This window comes from Prionailurus bengalensis, unplaced genomic scaffold (genome assembly GCF_016509475.1).
Source record: "Prionailurus bengalensis isolate Pbe53 unplaced genomic scaffold, Fcat_Pben_1.1_paternal_pri Un_scaffold_58, whole genome shotgun sequence".
In the NCBI taxonomy this organism is placed as follows: Eukaryota; Metazoa; Chordata; class Mammalia; order Carnivora; family Felidae; genus Prionailurus; species Prionailurus bengalensis.
The window spans coordinates 25,156-31,155 of NW_025091160.1; positions in this window are offsets into that span (position 1 = coordinate 25,156).

Sequence of the window (6,000 nt, forward strand, 5' to 3'; positions counted from 1 at the left end):
CCAGCGGAGCCTCACTCTAGGCCCAGACTCCCACACGCCCTTCAGCCTAGGAACGAGTTTTGTAGGGAGGCTCCAGACGTGGCCTCAGGGCTTCATGCCCAGCCTCAGTCCCCATCGGTAACACAGGGTCTGGCTCCCAGGCTTCCAGGGTACCGAAGGTGGCGCTTTTGTGCACCACGGACGCTCGGTTCAGCAGGACCCACTCAGGCTGCGGCCAGCGCCCAGCCAGTTACACATTGTGCTCAAAGGGTCGCCTTCACAGCATCCTGATTTTGTGACCTCTGAGGATGCTGGTCATCTTTGTGCAACACCTGTCTGGCGCACCCCCTCTTCCTGGCGCGCTGCCTACATCCACCCGTCTGGTACCCACGTAGGCCTGTGCGAGGGGCTGGGATGAACCTTTGGGGGGAAAACCAGACTGGAAGGAGCTAGAAGGTGCCCAGCGCAGAGGCAGGGCAGGGAGCTGGATTCAAACGCACATGTGACTCCGAACCTATGTGTTGGGCCCTGCAGAAAACGGTATTTTCCCTTATTATATTCAAGCATGTTGTAGAAATTGTGGAAAACAAAACGAAAAGGGAAATAAAGTTGGCCCGTACCTCCAACACTCAGAGGTGGCAACAATTAATGGTGGCATGTTGGCATGTGTCCTTCCAGTCATTTTTCTGTTTCTTTAAAAAAAATTTTTTAATGTTTACTTTTGAGAGACACAGACAGAGCGTGAACGGTAGAGGGGCAGAGAGAGGGAGACAGAATCCGAAGCAAGCTCCAGGCTCCCAGCTGTCAGCGCAGAGCCTGATGTGGGGCTTGAACCCCCAAACCGTGAGGGATCATGACCTGAGCCGAAGTCAGACTCTTAATGGACTGAGCCACCCAGGCGCCCCTGGGCATTTTTCTAGCTGTGTGTTGCGCTCACATTACAGGGTTCATACTACATATATACTTTGAGAACCTACTTTTTTTTTTAATTTCTTTTTTAGCATTTATTTATTTTTTGAGAGACAGAGAGAGACAGAACATGAGCAGGAGACGGGCAGAGAAAGAGGGAGACACAGAATCCGAAGCAGGCTCCAGGCTCTGAGCGGTCAGCACAGAGCCCCACATGGGGCTGGAATTCCCGAACCGCGAGATCATGACCTGAGCCGAAGTCAGCGCTTAACTGACTGAGCCCCCCAGGTGCCACGAGAACCTACTTTTTGCTTGACTAACAAATGTTAACATCATTGCTTGTAAACATGTCCTTTAAAGGCTGCCTGGTAGCACATGCAAAGCCATGCATTTTTAGGCAGCTCCCAATTTTGGACATTTACCTTAATATTTGTTTGGAGTTTTGGTTTGCTCATTGTTCTCATAAATAATGCTGCGATGAACATCTTTGAACATGAAGCTTGGTGCTCATTTGGGATTCCTTTTTGCTAAGAAGTGCCATTCTTATGTTATCTCAGGTCCTTGGGGAGGCAGGAGCAGGTCCTAACTCACTGTGGCAGGACAGGGCAGATGGCAGATCCCCAGGAAGGACCTGCAGGGGAGGGGCTGCGGAACGCAGCTTGCAGCTGTGGGCAGGGAGCTCGCCAGGCCTCTTCCCACTGCTCCAGTGGCTCCTTCTCCCTCTCCTTTGCTGGCCTTTGCTTCTGCCCATAAATATCCACATGCCCAGGGCTCTGCCCAGGCTTCCCTCTTCAACCCACTCTCTCCCCACCTCTCCCTCCTGGAGCCGGGCCTCCAGCCAGACTCTTATAGCCTCCTGGATGCTTCTCCTGAGCATCCCCGAGGCTCCGTACCCCAGCACATCCAAAAGGGGCCGGGTCGTCTCTCCTTACACCCTGTACCTCTTCTTGGGTCCCCAGGTAGGTAAATGGCACTACCATCCATCCAATGCCCAAGCTAGGAATCTGGGTGTTGACTTTGACCCTGCGTCGCCGTCATACCTCACCCATACGTCTCCCCAACACATTTCTTCTCTCCCATCCCACCCCTTGCTGTATACAGGGCAGAGAGAAGTACCGACTGTCCACCACAGGCCTCCAGACCTGCCGTTCCCTTTCTCCAGAAGCACTGTCCCCCTGCCTCTAACCTCTCCCCCTTGAACCCATACCCCGCAAAGGGATTTATTTAGTTTCATGTCCCTCCTCACCATCCTTCCGAAGAAGCCCAAGCCCTTCAGTAAGTTGACTTTCGCTGTTGTGCTTCTCACCTTCACGCCTTTACACATGCTGTTCCATATGGATGTAATGCCTTTCCATGCACTGTCTGCCTGACAAGCTTCTAGTCATCCTTTTAGACTCAGCTTCAACATCCTGGAAATGGAAACTTCCGTTTTTCCTTCCTATATCCCTTTTCTCAAAGAACTTGCCCCTCCTTCCCTCATATCATATAGTTTTCTGTGTACCCTTCTATTGAAACAATCACTCAATATTAAAATATTCATTCAGAATTATAACTGTTAGAAGGTACACGTATTAGGACTTTTGGTTGCAAGTGACAGAGTGCCCACTTCAAACTGGCCTAAATGAAATGAGATTCTCACATATCCCCAAAGCTTCAGGCATGGCTAGATCCAGAAGTTCCAGTCCTGACCCTGGACCTGTCCCTCTTCTGCTCTGAGTCTAGCTTCCCCCTGCATTGGCTTCCTCCTCAATGGGCCCGATGGAAAGTGCCAGCTCATACCTTTCAGATTTAAGTTTGAATTCAAGTTCAGAGCTTCTCTCTCGTGACAGTGTCAGTGAAGTCTGGGCCTGCCTCTCCTGGGCCCATCTTGAGTGCCATGCCTGTTCTTGGGAGCAGAGTCAGGCCCACCTGAGCCCCAGACACTGAGAGGGATGCAGGGGTGATTTCCAGGAGGGGAGGTAGCTGGGCAGGGAGAGGTGCTGGCTGTCAAGGCCTCAAGATGTGTTCCCTTCCTCCGGGCAGGACACATGGCTTTTTATCTCACCTTGTAGCCCCACTGCCTAGACTGGGCCAGGCCCAAAGCAAGAAGTAGTCAGCATTCTATGGATGAAGATACAAGCGAATAGAGAATTAGTGCTGCTCTGTGGTCATGAAATGCTCATGGCCCTGTGAGCTGGGGGCTGGGCACACTTGCTGGTCCCCAGCCACACACACAGCCCAGCATGACTTCGCAGATTCCCATGAAGACCCAGGAGGAGACCACCCAGCAGACCAGCCTGTGGCAATGACATAAGGTGGCCATAGAGGACTGCTGTCCCCTTCATATGGGCCTGAGGCCTTTCCACTCTGTTTCCGAGGAGCGGTGCCAATCACCAAAAATAGACACAGATAGACACACACACACACACACACAGGTGGATACACACACACACAGGCACACAGAACCCCGCAGCTGAGGCAAGCAAGACGGATTCCTGGAGAGGAAAGTGAGTCGCCACCCCCACAGTGACCACGGATAGCCCTGTGACCTTCCCCAACACTGCCACACGTATCCCTGGTCTTTTCTGACCCAGCTTACGAGCAGGGCCATCCCCGCTGCCCGCCCCGACGTCTGCCCTGTGCCCACCCTGCCTGGTGTCCCCAGCATCAGCCCGGGGTTTTCCAGCCAGGGACATTCAGACCCCTGAGGCCAAGGGAGGGCTTCAGGTGAGCAATTTTTCTTTCATAACCCTATTTATCTGAGTATTTATTTGTGGTGTAACTAGCCCATCAAGTACACGATTTACCACAGTGACAGGAAGTTTCTCTTTTAAATAAAAACTATTTTTAGATTTAAGAAAACTATTAGTCAAATTCGTCAGGAGGGTGAGAAACGGGAGGTGCTGTGAGGTTGGTTTGGGGTATACCACAGGCTCTCGTTTCAGCTGGGGTGGTGGGGAGGTGTCACGCCCATCTTCTAGCTCCAGTTCCCTGCGAATTTCAGTTCTGTGAACTTTCCAGCAGCCCGGCCAGCTCGAGAACAATAACCAGCCTGGCTGACACTTCTGGGGCAAGGAGGCAGTACCAGGCCCTGGTCTAAGGGCTTTGCCCGTGGTAACTCGTGTAGACCTTGCCTGGAGGCAGAAGGAGATGCCCTGTGAGCCTCCGTGCATAGATGCAGAGGCTGACATTGGGTCACCCGCCCAGAGTCACATGGCTGGTGGCAGAGGTGGCTCCCAGCCTGGACTACCAGGCTACATTGCCTGCTGAGCAGGTGCAGGTTCTGGGGTGGGGGAGAGTGGAGAAGCAGTATATTAGGAGAGGGAGGGAGCCTACACCCCAGGCACACTCAGACCCATCAGCTCTGGCTTAGGGTCTGGTTGGTCCATCCTACACGGGCCTCAGGGCGCCTGCACTTGACCAGTGGTGCCTCTCGTTCACAGCCACGCCAGCCCTCCATCACTCCGGGGGGCTATGGAAGGCTCACGAGTGGAGGCTCAGAAAGGCAGGGGCTGTTCCCAGCACCCTCTGCTCCTGCTAGTTCTTGCCCTCCAGGTGAGCGGGACACAGAGGCTCAGCCCCTGCAGAAGTGGACACATGGAGCAGCACCCCTCTCCCGCACCCCCTTTCCTGCACCAGCACGGCCCAGATGTAGCAGGAGCTTCTGAAGGCAGCGTCCTCCTGGCCACAGCCCCCTCGCTTCTCATGGGCCTCAGCCAGCTCCGGAGACCAGGGCCGTCCTTGGCAAGCCTGGCACAGCAGTGGGAGGGCAGAGACTGATGCCAGCCCTGTGGGCTTCCAAATCTCCATCGGTCGGGGCTCCAAATGGCCCTGAGAAGCAGCAGCCATTGCATTCTAGCGGCATGTCAGGGACCCCTTCCTACAGCCGTCCAGGGGCCAGGGTCTTGTCTTCTCCCCAAGTACAGGGGACAGGGCACCTTGGTATTTTGGTGCAGTGCAGAGAGGGTGTCTGCCAAGATTCCAGGAGTCCACACGCATTTCCTGAGATATTTGCAGTAGCTGCCTCCTCCCTTCCTCCGCTGCCTGCACGTGAGGAGCAGGGGTGGGATGGGTGGGGGAGGCGGTTTCAGAACCAAATGAGGCCTGTGCACGAGCCTGCCAGGCCCCTCTCAGCAACAAAAGCCCAGCCCACAGCTGTGATCAGAAAAGCCTAGGATTTGGCCACTCAGCAAAGAAGAGTCTGGTTTAGAGATTCCATCAGTCGATGTCCCGAGTGGAATGTTGACTGGGGAAAGAGGATCGCAGAAAGCGACGTGCAGTGTGATTCTGTTTGTGGGAAGTTTAAAAACATGTGCAAGCATCCCTGCCCTTTGTGGGCACCTGTCTGAGTAGGAACGCTGTATAGGAATGATTCACTCTGCAGTGAACTCACTGTGTAAATGTGAGGAGGGAAGGGCTGGGGAGGAGGCAGAAGAGAGGCAGCGACGCGGCTTCCATCAGCTTCGTGATGGTCTGATTCTTGTAGGAGGCCCTGCGGACAACAGAGTTTACTGTCTCTCTCTCTCTCTCTCTCTCTCTCTCTCTTTTCAATATTTTACTTTTGAGAGAGAGACAGGTAGAGCATGAGCGGGGGAGGGGCATAGAGAGAGGGAGACACAGAATCCCAAGCAGGCTCCAGGCTCTGAGCCATCAGCACAGAGCCCGAAGGGGGCTCGAACTCATGAACCGTGAGATCATGACCTGAGCTGAAGTCAGACGCTTAACCGACTGAGCCACCCAGGTGCCCCACTGTATCTCTCTTTATGACTTTTGGTGTATTTAAAGTTTTAAAACTTTCATAACTTAGTATGATGCCATTTTTTAAGGTCCGTCCATGTAATTCTTCATATTTTCTATAGGCATATAAATGTAGCTAGCTAGAGACTTCGCTAAAGTTCTGGAAGCATGTGCTCCAAACAGAGGACAGCAGTTACCTCTATGGAGGTGGGCAAAGGGAGTGAAATGTAGGGGTGCGGTCAAGGGGACTTCATTGTGTTGAAAGAGAAGAGATTTTCAGATTATTTGTGCAATTAAGGTTCTGTTTCTTTCCAATGTGAAGCTTACGCTAAAAGGGAAAAAAAAATCCAGGATTTGAAGGATTTGTGATTCTGAGCTTTGAAGAGTCAGAATGTT